Raw genomic sequence first — 15,360 nt, 5'->3', positions numbered from 1 at the left:
ACCAAAGACTGGCTTACCCCAGGTTACGGCAAGAAACCGAGCATAAGTCCCTGGGAGGGTCACCAGAAAAACAGCCAAAAAACCAGGACGCAATTATACTATAGACAGGTGTATGACTATTTTCGCAAGGGGTTTCCATGTATATGGAAGCCATATACATGGAGCATGTGGTATGGTAATAGAGCCCTTCTTGATGTGGAAGGAAATGTGCAAGAGTTGCGAAAAAGTGGTCGAGGGTCCAAGACATACGCATGTCGAAGGCTTAAAGGGGTCTCCAGCTGGTTTGCGTGATCTGATGCAGCGTTGCTGGGACGAAAAACTTGATAATCGACCAGATGCGAGCGAGTGTTACAAGAAGTTGACACAGCTCTATCAGAAATTTGGTGCACCATCCCCGTAAACACTGGTTATTAAGCAGCCATCTTGAACGTGTTTACATTTCAAGTGTTGACTGTTTTGGAACAGAAGTGATTTAGACTGTTGTAAGATATCTCGCGTGTCACCCATCCCATTTTGGGGCCGGGTTCGGCCTTTTTTGGGGCGTGGTCCTTGGGGTCTTTTGGCCCCCCTTTTTCCCTCGTAGTTATAGTGTGCCAGGATTTCCTGGTATCACTAGTTGTTGTATTTGCCTGCGTGTTTTGTCCACACGTATAGTTGCTCTTTTAATCCCGTAAAATTTTTTTGGGGGGGATCGGCCCTCGGGGCCAGCCATTTGGGCCCTGTTTTGGGCTTTTTTCCTTATTTTGCTGTTCGTTTCTTTTCTTTTCTCTTTTTTTCGATTCCAATATGGTGTTCCTTTGTGCGAACACCTGTGTTGTTCATGTGCCCGCGGCCATTATCTCGCACGAAAAGCCGCGGGTCTTGTCGTTTTTGGAGGAAGTTGTAGACTTTAGCAAACTGTCGGCTGTTCAGTTCGTGCCGAGGGGCCTTATCAGGCTTACCTTCAAAGATTCCGCGGATAAAGAGCGCCTTGTTAGTCAGGGGTCTATTATGCTTGAGAACGTTGAATGCGACGTGACCCCCTCTGACCGGCCTTACACCATGGTGTACGTTCACCATTATCCGGCAGAGGGGGATGACGCCCTCTTGCTAGAGCAATTCCGTAGGTATGGTAAGATAGTGTCGGTGAAACACCAATACTTCGCTGGGCGCCCTAACCTCCTCACGGGGTCTCGCGTCCTCACCATGTCCCTGTCGCAGCAGATCCCTGCTGAAGTGTTCGTTGACTCCTATCCTACTCGGGTGTGGTATCGTGGAATGGCCCCATTTTGTCAGATCTGCAAATCCATGGGCCACAAAGCCGCGGACTGTCAACACAATGGCAAATGCAGAGAGTGTGGTGAAGCCGGTCATTTGGCTCGGGCATGTCCGTCCCGCCGGGGCGGGCGCGCTTGGGGGGATGGTCCTATTCTGGCCAACGCCGCCCCCCCGGCGGATGCCCAGTCTTTCCCGCCCTTAATGGCCCCCCCTGTTTCGGCTGAGGCTGATGTCCCTGAAACTACCCAGCCCATGTGTAGTATGGACGCTGAGGATAGTAATGTTTCGTCTGGGTCCCCCAGCGTGCCCGAGGTCGAGGTGACCCCCGGCACATCGGGCGTTTCCCTCCTGGCTGCGGTGGATGGTATGGACGGCATGGATAGTGATAATGAATCAGTAGATAATGTATCAGTAGTTAATGGTGAAAGTAAAACGGAAAGTAGTAGTAGCATGGATATTGTAAACGAAACTAATGTGGTTAAAGAAAATGTAGTTAATGAAAAAGGAATTAATGTAGTTAAAGTAAACGAAATTAATGTAGACAAAGAAAATGAAAGTTATGATAGTCAGGTGTCGGGGAGCATGGAATGCAGCGGCTCCCCGAGCATTTCGAGCTTCTCCTCCCCATCCGAGCGACCCGATTCCCTGGACCAACTACTGGCAGCGGGTCGTAAGCGCTCGAACCGTTCCATAATTCCATCAGCCGCCGTGGCTGCGGCCTCTATCGTTAAGAGATCAAAGGCAGTTCCTGGGGCTGGTATGCAAAAGAAGAAGAGTAAATAATGGTTTCCTTTTTTCATTTCTTTATGGCCTTGTCGGTGTTATCTTTAAATTGTAATGGCATCAGGGATGCCTCGAAGAGGGCGGGACTCTTGCATTGGGTCCGTTCCCTTCCCGTGAGGCCCGACATCATCTGCCTCCAAGAGGTCCACTGTTCCTCGGTGCAGGAGTGCTCGTCGTGGTTTCAGTCTTCGGGTTTCGGTGTGGCGTGTTCCCTGGGCTCTGTGCGTTCTTCCGGTTGTGTTATTCTTTTTCGCGACTCTTTGTCGGTTTCAAACTCCTGGTGCGACGCGGAGGGGCGTTACCTCCAATGTGAGTTTTCTTCCCGGGACCAGTCGTTTCGCGTGTGTTGTCTGTACGTCCCTAATCGTAATCCCGCCCGGGACTCCTTTTTGCACGACCTTCAAGTCAAAATTGACTTTTCTGTTCCCTCCCTGCTGTGTGGAGATTTCAGCACGGTCTTCGACAGGGCTCTGGATAGGCGTGGCTCCGATCCGTTGGACACGTCTCGTGAAAGTACTTCTGCCCTTGGTGGCCTCTTTGATGCGTGTTCTGTGGTGGATATTTTCAGATACTTGCACCCGTCTACTCCGGGGTTCACGTGGTCCAAATGGAATGGCGCCCTCGCTTCGCGCATCGACCTTGTCGGTATTCCTTCCCAGTGGGTCTCGTCCGTCTCGGCCTGCTCCGTGGTGCCCTGTCCTTTTTCGGATCACTGCGAGGTCCAGGTCTCTGTCACGGTTCCCGACATCATTCCCTCCGGTCCAGGCCTGTGGAAACTCAATACTGCCGTCTTGAAAGACGCCGAGTATGTCCGTCTGATTTCTCACTTTTGGCAGGCCTGGCGCGGTTCCATGGACAACATTTCCTCACTGGCTAAATGGTGGGATGCTGGAAAGAGCCGCCTTAAGGGGCTCACCATCAGGTATTGCAAAAGTAGGCCTGCAGCGGGGGCTCGTAATAGGTCCCTGCTAACGGACCTAGTAGCGCACTTAAAGACGAAAGTGAACGCGGGTTCCGTGTCTTGTGTCGGCCCGTATCGTTCTGCGCTCGAGACCCTTGCGTCCCTCGACCGTGAGGCGGCTAAGGGGGCTCAGGTTCAGTCCCGCATTAGATGGGTGGAGGAAGGAGAATCCTCGTCTTCGTACTTTCTCCGGTTGGAGAAGAAGCGTGCCGTAGATAGATGTCGCACCCTAAACACTTTTTACTCTGATCTGTTCTCTTCTGTCCCCACGGATTCTGTCGTCCAGGCTTCTCTTCTTTCTAACTTTCCGTGCCCTCTTCCCTGCGACCAGGCCCGTGTGTGTGAAGGTCCCCTTACTCCCGACAAGTGTCTCCGTGCACTCAAGAACATGGCCAAGAACAAAGCCCCGGGTCTTGATGGTCTTCCGGCGGAATTTTACCTCCGTTTCTGGCATGTTCTCGGTGGTGATCTGGTCGCGGTGCTCAACTCTTGTTTCCTCTCTGGTTCTCTTGATCTCTCTCAGCGTAGGGGTATCATCACTCTGTCGTTTAAGAAGGGGGATCGTCTGGATCCGAGGAACTGGCGCTCCATCACCTTGCTAAACGTCGACTATAAAATCGCCTCGCGCGTCATTGCGGACCGCCTCTTAAAGGTTATTCATCTCGTGGTCAGTAGCGATCAAACTTGTGGGGTTCCGGGTAGGTTTATCGGAGAGAATGTGGCTTTTCTGCGCGACGCAGTCCACTACGCTTCCTCGTCCGGGGCACCTGTTGCGATCCTGTCCCTTGATCAGGAGAAGGCTTTTGACCAGGTTGACTGGGGCTTCATGAGATCCACTCTCGCTGCCATGGGCTTCGGCCCTTCCTTCATCTCGTGGGTGAACCTGTTTTACTTTCATGTCCAAAGTTCGGTCAATGTGAACGGTTACCTGTCCCCTTTCTTCACCCTTTCCCGAGGAGTTCGCCAGGGCTGCCCCCTGTCCCCTCTCCTATACGTGCTGGTGTCGGAAGTGCTAGTAGTGAACATTCGTCGTAATCCTCGCGTCTCGGGCCTTTCGCTCCCGGGTTTCCCCCCATTGTCCCCCATTTCCCAATACGCCGACGACACGTCGCTCGTCTTGACATCGGACGAGTACATCAGGGCGTGCTTCGAGACATTCGCACAGTTCGAAGCGGCCTCCGGTGCCAAGTTGAATCGCTCGAAGTCCAAAGGCCTGTGGCTGGGGGCGTGGTCCGGTCGTTCCAACCCCCTGTAGCCCTGGACTGGTCATCTGCCAAATTGAAGATTCTGGGTGTTTTCATCGGAGGAGGGCAATTGGCGCCCCCGGATAGACGCCGTGGACCATGTTCTCACGTCTTGGCGTCCTCGCTCCCTGACTTTTCGCGGTAAGGCTCTCGTCATCAACGCTCTGGCTCTCTCCCGGGTCTGGTACGTGGCTTCTCTCCTGCACATGCCGGCCTGGGTGGAGAAGGAGCTTTCCCGTCTGGTCTTTTCCTTTTTCTGGTCCTGTAAGCGGGAACTGGTGTCCCGCTCTACCGTGGTCCAGCTCCACCTATTTGGCGGGTTCTCCGTCGTAAACGTGAAATTCAAAGTCTTTGCCCTGCTTGGCCAGTGGGTAAAGAGGTTTGCCTCTTCGCCCTCAGGCTGGTCTTCTTTCATGTCTTTCTGGTTCTCGTCGTCTTTCGGTGTTCCCCTCGCAACCGTGCTTTCTGGTCCTTTTTCTTTCGATCCCGGGATCTTTTTTTACGGTACAAAGTTGTCAGTCCACTGCCCTGCCCTAAGCCTATAATTGGCTTCGTAAGGCATGAAAATTATAGCAAGAAGTGTATGAAATACATAGATACTTACGCAGTGAGTTGACGGAATGTAGGAGTGGTGCATGGAAGGTCTCTAAATCTCTGCAAGATTATTTTTCTAATATGCATAATATCTTTATGTCGTAATGTTCTTTAAAACTTGCAAGAGAAAAAGAGACTCACGAAAGTCTTAGTCAAGAGAGAGAGAGAGAGGGATGGGCGACCGTACTCTCATGTTGAAAAGGAATAGTCCAGTCATGTCCTCATAGTATCCTTAAGTATACAAACATACAATAGTTTGAATGATTTTGTAGATTTTTTTTAATGAGAGCTGGTTATCATGCGTATAGATCTTCTTGAAACTTTTTGTTTTCCTTTGGCTTTTGACAAATAGTTGGCATGTTACTATTTTAAACGAAGAGCAACAAGAATACTCTAAAGGCAAATACTGTTCTGTCAGCTTGATTTAGAGTTAGTTTCATCATCTAGTGTCACACACTTGTGATCATTTACTACTTAAAGATTTCGTATGGGTATTCTGTTTTTTAAGTATTTGCATAAAATATAATCCAGGAAAGTCAGAAATCAATCACATATCTACGTCTAACATTATCACGGATATAGAGTTGTAAGCACAAAAAGTTAAGGGTCAAATGACGTGGGCAGAAGTTCCCTTGGAAGGACTTTCAATACTGAGCAGCGTACGTTTTCATAACGGAATTCTGTGATCAAACTTGGGAAGAGTCCCATCATTTCCCCCTAAAAATTGTAAACGAAGCATTTACGAAGGTGGTTAGACTTAATTGTTTCTTAAGATCGCAAACTGTGATGGTCAAAGAAAGACTTGATCCACGTTTTTCTTATATCGATCTTCCAACACTCTCTATTTATACCGACACAGCGGCAAAATGAGTGCGTATGCTTGTTGCTCGCTTGGAATTTATGCGTGCAAAGGAATGGGAACGAAAATATATCAAAATTAAGGCAATGTAGATTTGAAGTTTTTTTTTTTTTTTTTTAACAATAGCTTGTTTTTATTTTGCGGTGATAAGCTCAAACCAAAGCATAATTTAGCTCAACGCTACGTCAACTTGACAGGTAAAGTTGCCGTTTTCAGGCAAGTCTCTGTCGAACCTTCGTCGTCACCTATCTCACTGAACAAAAAAAGTACTGTGGTAACAGGTGTGAATTTAGTGACTGAGGTTGAGCAGCCGTAAGAAGCTTGAAGCACTTGCTATCGCCGTGGCGCTTCTTGCCTCGCGGAAAAAAAACACGTCAGCTAATGCTTGCAGAAGAAGAATCGTAACCCTCAATAGTCAAATTGCTCGAGTGGCGGAACATGCGCTCTCATTTTGCCCCCCCCCCCGGCCTCATTAATAGTCAATTTTCTATAATCCCACTGTAAACTCTTTTAGACGCGACTGGTCCCTCCCCCTTGCCACTGAAAACCATATGTTCCCCCCCCCCCAAAAGAAATCCCTTAGCCCCTCCCCACAGGTGATAAATAGTGACTTTTTACTTTATGATAACAAAGATTTCCATTTTCTCATCCGCAAATAACCATAGACAAACAGCAACGAAACTCGTCGTAATTTTGCTCAACGCTACTTCAGTAAATATAGACTTTATACCATACAGTCAATGTCTTGAATAAACAATGGTTCAGCTACTTCATTGTGAAGCTCATGTATTTTCTGTTCTCCCTCATACGAATTTCAATCACTCAATCCAGATCAATTCAGTTCGTAGGGTGATGGAGCTCTTTTGCTTCGATATATATATATATATATATTCAAATGGGTAGAACTGTGTCCCGGTAGAGCATGGTCAACCTCTGATGACATGCTGGGGCCTGTGGTCGTTTGTCTAGTTCTTCATCCAAGCAACCCTGCATTACATCTCGCCATTCAGGCAGGGGTTTCTTCCTGTCTTGGTCGACTTACATTTGTCTGTTATTATTAACCACTCTCATGTCTTCCTCTTCATCTGTAAGGGCTCTCTTCCCATACCACATCTCCTAGGGCATTATGCAAAAGCTGTAGATATCGGCCTTGCTATCGTAAAACCCTGATCTGATCACTTCTGGGGCAATGTAAAAAGTTTCCTTCATTGTTTCTGTAGTCATCTTGGCTTCTCTAGAAACACTGACATTAGTGACCCTGACATCATCTTCATGTGACAGCTGTGAGATAATGCATATAACAAAAGACAGAAGTAGAAGACTCTTTTAGACTTACTAGAAAGCTACATTTGTTTCTCTTTTCTGCTAAGCCTGCGGCGGTTCTCGCTCAAATGCAGTATAAATGTGAGTGCAGAGCTAGTGAATGTTTGGCCTGTTTTTTATCATATGCCACCCTGAAATAAGATAAAATTTGGACTATTCTGGACAAAAGGTGGCCTTTTCTGCATAAGCATATGAAGAGATTTAAGAAGAATTTAAAAGTGATGATTCATATTCCCCCCTCTCTCACTTAGGATCGCAAAATTAAAAACTTAAGATTTCCCCCTCTCCCACTTAGGATCGCAAAATTAAAAACTTAAGATTTCCCCCGGATGTTAAGGGCAAAGAAGGCAGAAGGAGAACATTTCAGGGTAGAAAAGATCGTGCATCAGAAAATTGGAGTGGATTTGGAAAATCACAAATACAGACAGATGCAATAGAGTACAAAAACGTGATAATTCAAGACAAATTATGTTGCACAGTGGTTTGTCGAACGATGCGAATCATCGAACTGTTCTCGCTGAATACTAGTCAATAGTTTTAAGTGCCATCAAACAGATTCCGAGACAGGCTAACACACACTGTAAAGTAATGAATGAAATCATATGAACTTCAAGTGTGAAAAAATACTTGAAACTAAAATGTTTTCTTTTAAAGAATACTCATTTAGAAGGACAAGTCCTTGTTGACTCAGACAACGAATATTTAATATCAGCATTAGAGTCAAGACCTTTCTTTGAAAACCTTCCCATGTTCATCCGTATGCCATTTTTCGTACTTACCATGATGTCTTCCCACTTGAAATCTCTGTGAACAATGCCCTAACTGTGTATGAACTCGAGAGCGTTGGCGATGTCTCTCACCCATCGAATTACAATTCTCGCGGCACCAGGTGTTAAGGGCAGACTAGGTATATTGTTTCGATTCTGGAAAATGCGTCCCATCAAGTCTTCCTTGCAGAGTTCCATCATGACTGTTACTCTCAACCGTTCTTCTTCTCTAATTAGTGCAGCACCATAGAAATTTACGATGAATGGATGATTCAGCTTCCTAAAAAAAGTTTAGATTCATGAATTACCTTTAGCCCAGTGTCTTTGAGACAACATCACTCTTTCTTTCATCAGTTAATTGTTGCCAAGCTATGATTTCATTTTGTTGTTAAATTTTTTAATTTTGTTTCATTGTTTCAATTTCTTCTTGTAACAAATGTAAACTATCAAAAAAGTAAAGCCTTGGGTCCAAAAAATTACTGACAAAACAAAACAAAAAAGTTACAAAGACAATTGAAACAAGGAAATAAACAAAGGGCTAGAAAAGGAAAACAAACCAGCGCAAAAGACATGAAATCTTGAAATGAATTAAGAAAACCAACCTCAGTGTCTCTCTTTCAGAAAGAAAGTCACTTGCATCAAAATTTTCCAGTTCACTATTCCACACTTTCACAGCCACTTCAACGGATTCTGAATGCCAAAAACGGCCATTTTTCTCCTCAATTGTAAACTTCTCTCATGTATCGGTCTGTAGATATCTAGTTCTTTCTGTGAGCTGCTGTCATTTGTCAGTTTCTGGCACAATATTCTGTCAGCCTGATTTCTTTTTCTGCGTGCGATTTTCAACCTGCTCGAGAGAGAATCGAGCCTCCTTAAGCTGTTCGACCACTAAAGACTTCAGGTTCTGTTTTTTAGCCGCTTCAAGTAGGTGTTCTAAAGAAGTTTTTGCCATGAAGCCACATTAGTCGTTTTCGTACTTTCTTGTTGTATTCCAATTTCCTAACTTTTCTTTCATGGCCACAACCCCGACTACTGGAACGCTGAGAACGAAGGCAACCACACCAATTGGAACCCAAATAGGACTTGTGACCCCGACTACTACTTTGCTAGCCACAGAAAATTTCTCTGAAGGCAGGCAGTCATTTGCTAGAACAGGCACGTCTTCTGATATGACGAAGCTCTCCAGGTCTTCAAGTTGTTCCACGACATAGCTGTATCGCTGTTGAAAGTGCTAGATTAGAGAGCCACGAGCGCCCGAAAAGACTTGTTCACGTTCCTCCCATTCTGCAATAAGTTCTTGAAGTCGCTTCGTTATAATTAATACTTCTTGGATGCAAATTTTGGTCACTTCCCATTTCCCCATCGCCCGTGGAGTATAGTCCAACGTCCACGAGATGAATTTTTGCACAACATCTGAAGACGTGAGGTACTTGGACAGTGAGGTGACAGCGCTTTCTGTTTGGTTTTCGAGGTACTCCTGTAGCTCCCTAGCAACTAAATTCTCCTTCTCCTCAATGCCACGGAGGTGTTCATTTAATCAAAATCACTCTGTCGAAGACTTCCTGACGATCTTTGGACGAATTATTAATAAACGCTTTCGTGTGAAACACCATGCGTGAAAGAAGGTGATAAAGCGACCTAAAAGATAAAATGTAGATTATTTCACTTTATTATTTCCTAAATAAATGATGTAGCTTTGAAGGAACCCTTTGATCGGATACCCAAACTGAGAATATCCTTTGCTGTTCACCTCGGAGTAACTCAGGAGTCTCGCACTCCCGTAAATATTGGAATCAAGGGTGGTCTAAACGTTGCAACAAGAGGTCCTTTTATACACTCATTAATTAGCTGCCTTTTTTTCTGACGAAGAAAACCGCTTTTTCATGCTATTTCAAACGTATACCAAACTGGCGTTTGGTCTGTCCGATATACTCATTATCACAGTCATTGTAGGGAATCGAATAAATAGCGTCGGTTTTCTTTTGCAAAAAAGAAAAATTTTGCTTTATCGGAGCATACATGCCTAACCAACCCTAAAATCGGGTGAGATAAGTCTAAAATTATCACACTAATAGGCGTTGCCACCAGCGCCTTTTTGTTTGGAAGCCTGGCATATCTACTCCGCCCACGCCCCTTTAAAGGGTGATGATGGCGGCTTACTTCCTGAGGCCTATTTACACCTCATAAGAAAAAAAGGCAGCTAATTAGTGATTTTGAAAGGACCTCTTGTTGCAGCGTTTAGATCACCCCTGATGAAGGCAATAGACAGAAGTGTCGAGAAGTTGGGTCTATGAATTGTAACTTCTCGGTTACATTCATTTTAATGATGGTTTGATGTTACTCTGGTTTAAAGATTTAAAAATCTTTAAACCAGAGTAACATCAAACCATGTCTGATTGTCCACCTAGTTGCCATGTGAACTTTAAGACAAGAGTAAATGAGTTAAAATCAACTTATTGTGCCATACAGTCTTATGCCCTCTCATCGTGGCTTGGAAAACATCCACCATTAGCCACCTCCATTTGGGTGATGATAGTTAATTAGTTTTACTTTTTTATCAGTAAACTGTATTTAGGACGTACCACTAGCATTGAAAATGACACTCGCGGTTTTTATTGTGTCTTGTATGGACTTAAGAACACTTACCTCCATTGGACAAACAGTCTTCCTTCGACGCAAGACCATGGACTTTATTCCATTCATCAGTGCAGCGAACTCTTTTGTGATTATCCAAGACTTTGGGCTTTTCTGGTAGTGGTGGAGGACATGTAAATGATCTGAGATTCAGGGTCTACGTTAGGCCAGTAGTGTTCAAGTTTTCTGACGATGTGATACTTGTTTCATAATTGTCCTCATCAGCTTCTTCTGATGGCACTTGGTCCCACTTGATACAAATTAACAGAGCACAAGTTGATTAGGTTTCTCCATAATGGTCAAGAGACACTTGCCTAGCGTGCTCGATTAGCTTTCCCACCTAGAAGAAAAAGTAAAATAGAAGAATTTCTTGCGAAAAAAGGAAAAAAACGCCCTTGTAGGTCCTCTCTGCGTGAGTGTCTTAGGCAAAAAAATCTTCAATGGAGCATTGTCAAAAGAATAATGGAAATTTATCAAAAATTATCATCATGATGGATCGGTTATTAATTGACATTCTCTATTCGTCACTGTGTGGTCTTTTAAATGAAGTTATGATCTCTCTCTCTCTCCCTCTCTCGTTAATCTTTAAATCGTCCTTCAAAAATATTAATATCAATAAATATTAATCGTACAAGGTGCTACATTCAGCATGCGTGGCCAACTCTACCACGGGCACGTCAATGTTATAGCCTTACTCTTGTCCAGCGGAAGTTTGAGCACAACACGTGCGCAACACTTGTACGAAATAGGAGTAACCCATCAAGCCGAAAAAATAGGACTTGAGACCGTACGACCAACCGTACAAGGTGCTACTTTTAGCATGCGCGGCCAACTGCATTGCTGGCACTATCTTAGCCATTACGTATTGGAAGGGCTGGGGAGGAAGGCAATGCGCAGGCGCGATTGCGTTCGTAATTGGATACCCCATCAGTGTGCGCCAAGAGACACCGGAAGACGACCATGAAGTACGCATACTCGAGTGTCGAACCTTAGTGCAGCGTACCGCTGGTACACGGTTAGGCATTATACGAGGGCTACATGTGGGCTAGTAGATGTGAAGGCGCGTAAGCAAATGATTAGCAACCAACGTTTTGAGCGGGAAATCAAACTGGTGAGGTTGTAGTTGAACAGTAATTCCCAGTATTTTGGAATTTCTAATCAACTCGCAGAGCAACAGTATCGGCAGAGCTAAAGCTTTGTCAACCGGTGGAAATTGCTATAATTCAAGTTCGTGGAGCGAGGGTTTTGAGTGAAGATAGGCTGGATAGAAAGAGACAGTACGACCAAAGAAGGCAAGAAGTAAAAGGTGTAAAGCGAATCGCGAAAAACGCACAAGAAAGCTTGAGAGGACGCCAAAAGGACGTCAAAATAAAGGAACGCGAAAGAGAACTAGAAAACGCATAAGTGAAAAGGCAAATATCAAGCGAAGAGCAGCGAGAGAAGGAAATGCAAAGACGCTCCAGAAAAAAGACTGAAAAGAGGTCATCAACAAAGAGAAGCGAACCGCAAGGGATCCGCGAAAGAAGAGGAGGTAAGTCGTGTCTCATCTGGGTTTTCTCTTACGCTAAGGCTCGGAAAAATTCAAACCTTGACTTTACCAATCGTCGTTTGATACTAGCTTCAGTTCAAATAATATATGGTTGTAGCTAAGCCTAAAAGCGGAGCTCTCGTTAGTTTATTTTCCATCCCTTTGTTATATAGAATAAAAACTGTAATAAGACTCTTCAGCACTGGCTGTAGAAGAGTTTCTTCAAGGAGACTTAGGAGTGTCTGGAGGGTGGGGAGGGGGGAGGGGAAGAACTGAGGGGGTCTGGAACCTGGGGGGATGTTCTCACAACTTCCAAGACGATCAAAACGCATGCTAATCAGTGGTATCTTCAGACAGCTTGTGACCTTCGTCGTTGTTCCTGATGCTTTGAGCAAATTTTCGAAGATGGGGAATGTTTTCTTCTACAAATCAAGTGTATGATGTCAGCATCAGTTGAATTTATATTCTACTGAGCGCGACTTATAATTTCGGTATGGGATAATGAGCCAAAATTGAAAGAAACGACGGTAAACTACTTTGCGTTAAGACATCACTGGTTGATTGAAGAGTATACACGTGAGCATAGTGAATCAGTAAAACGATACGCCAGAATTGCATGGGCTTCTCTTATATCTTCTCTTAAAGTTGCCAAGTATGACTGCTTGCCCCACCGTTTTTCCCTGACGTTTCAACTTCCTCTGTTTGGGTAGAAAATTAAAAAGAAAGGTAATTTTCAACTCGTGTTTGAACCTGTACTTTTTTAAAACTTTTTCGTTTTGGCTCTTTCTATTTCATAATTGTCCTCTGGCTGGAAATACACGATGTCTGAGATTTTTTCTGTTATTTAATTCGGTAACCTCTGTTGTAATTGCATATAATGTGGACGTCTTCAAGAAAACTTAAGACAATACCTGGATTTCATTTTTACATTACAAAAATCAATTCCAAACACCAATTAAGTTTTCTCTTTAATTTAAAAGCTGAGTTAATGTTGTTATTGGCTATTTTAAATAGGTTGAAAAGTTTTAGATGGTATTTTCTCATGTTTGCAAATAACCGAATTTACTGGGAGGTGGATTTGTTGCTACATGTTAACATGAATCGCAACAATCAATGTTATTGATATGTACAAAGTTTTCATTTGACTATCTACTGGCAAGTCTTTGTATTATATTTCAACCCAACCATTTTCCACAACTTATAAACACTATTACAAAATAATTAGTCAAGGAAACGGAAAACTTTTGGCATATCCATACACCATGTTTAAACTGCCATGTCCATAATACGTTGACAGGATTGAGTTGGCTGTATGTGGGAATAGGCTCTCTTGTTTATATCATTAACTTGCTAATCGCTCCTGTTGCCAATGTTTTGAGGTTGGGCTCTCAGGGCAAGGAACTGAGGATTTTTGAAGGCAGTGACTTTTTTCAAACCTGAAAACTATATGGATGTGGATATCGGCTTAGTGTACGAACTCAGAGGGCGAGAAGCCAACACTAGCCAAAGGCACGAGGAGGTGTCTTTGCCTTTCTTCTCTCCAAATTCTTCGGGCGGCAGAGAACTCTGGATAGATCTCAGGTTGGCTTGCTTACCTTCACAACCAAATTACATGACTCATTCGGCTTCATAAGCATGAAACTCTTTTGACGGTCCACGTGGTGTAGGGTTCCAACACGAGAACATAGTGTAATATTCCTCCCTAGGAATTGTTATTCATGAGATGGTTATAAGGTATGGAGAATCGCTCTAGTCGGGAAAGCCCAAGCCAGGCGAAGGGGTGATGGTGAGACGGATCAATCCGACCGGGGGTGGGGTGGGTGGGAAAACGCTTCGATGCGCAGAACACAGCCCAAGGCCTCAAGTGAAGTGACAAGGAGTGATACAAAACAATCTATTATATCCAAAATCCCTCGGGGCTAATTACCAATGCTAATTGAGTTAGCATAGTGTAATATTCCTCCCTAGGAATTGTTATTCATGAGATGGTAATAAGGTATGGAGAATCGCTCTGGCCTTCCCAAGCCTACACCCACACTCATATGAACAATCACACACCCTAAGAAAAGAAACACAAAGAACTCTTTAATCCTCTTTCCAATCCTTACTTAATACATACTATATCTAATCATTAACAATAACCTATACTATAATAGTTCAAAACTTCAATAAAATAAATTCATGAAAAAGCTTGGGAGAATCCCACAAGATGATCCTGATGTTTGTAGTCCTGCCCCGCTTGTAAAGGGAGATCCGCTAGTTTAGCCGCCGCGCCTGCTGGATTCACTACTTGCTTAAGTTTGATATAGTGAAGCGCCGTCTTACTAGATTTCCAGCCAATGTGGTCCATGATTTCACTGAGACTTACGCTTCGCAATGCTAAAGATACAGCCGCCCCACTGCGAAACCCATGAACTGTCAAATGACTACTAGATAACTTCCCAACTAGCGCGGAAACATAAAAACTCAATCGCGCTTGAGCCGCCGAAGACTCCAAATGGCTGAAACAAACTCCGCCAGATTTTGAAATAGAGCGAAAAAGGAAACCTGGCGCAAGGTTAATACGTAACAGCTTACACACATCAAAATACATTTCCAAACCCCGGACAGGACAAATCAAAGGATTAGATCCCCGCCTAAAGGCAAACACATTTGCGTCACCTGACCTGAGAGACTTTGTCCAAACATGATTGAACAACAAACCAGAATTATCCGAGAAACGTAAAACATCAGATACTTTTACTTGTAACAAATCAGCTGCTCTATCACCAGCAAAAAATAACGCCTTAAATAAAGCCTGATCGCGGGCATACATAAAAATCTGAATTGCGCGCAAAGTCGAAGAATGCAACAAAAGGGCTCTAATGAATTCAGAGATAACCCACAAATCGTTAACTAAGATAGGCTCTGCCTGGCGTGGAGTTACCCTAGCCTTTAGTTGTTCTTCTCGCACATTACTCAAATAATTCTTAACTGACCTACAAGAAGCTGGATTACCTACACCTAACAAAGACAGCCATTCTGCGCCTCGACCACTCTCTGCAAATATAGCACGTAACTTGCCAATCAGTGAATCTATAGTCCCAAATGCCAAACGTTTAGGGCACTCACAATCTTGCCCCGCATTACCTCCCCAGGTGTGACAATCCTGTCTATGAACTCGTGTCCTTCCCTTTCCATCCTTCCACACAAGGAACGCAATAACATCCGAAGGAAGCGCTGACGACAAAGACTTGGGGACTGACAAGTTTCTCAGAAAATTTATAAACTCCAATTCCAGAGCTGATTTCTGTTTAGAATAACGAGACGAACTACGTTGCTCATTCAACTCGCGTACTCGTTGGGCAATGCTGCCTTCATCAATATCCAATTTCTTTAGTGGTCCTTGGATTGTAGCACGTCTAACATAA

At 44.3% G+C, this 15,360-nt stretch overlaps 1 pseudogene; it reads right to left on the bottom strand.

Annotated features, from left to right (window-relative positions):
• Positions 1 to 6,589: 6,589 nt before the first annotated feature.
• LOC131777571 (uncharacterized) lies at positions 6,590 to 7,986 on the bottom strand (annotated as a pseudogene).
• Positions 7,987 to 15,360: the final 7,374 nt, after the last annotated feature.

This window comes from Pocillopora verrucosa, chromosome 6 (genome assembly GCF_036669915.1).
Source record: "Pocillopora verrucosa isolate sample1 chromosome 6, ASM3666991v2, whole genome shotgun sequence".
NCBI lineage: Eukaryota > Metazoa > Cnidaria > Anthozoa > Scleractinia > Pocilloporidae > Pocillopora > Pocillopora verrucosa.
This window is presented reverse-complemented; position numbering and strand designations above follow the sequence as displayed.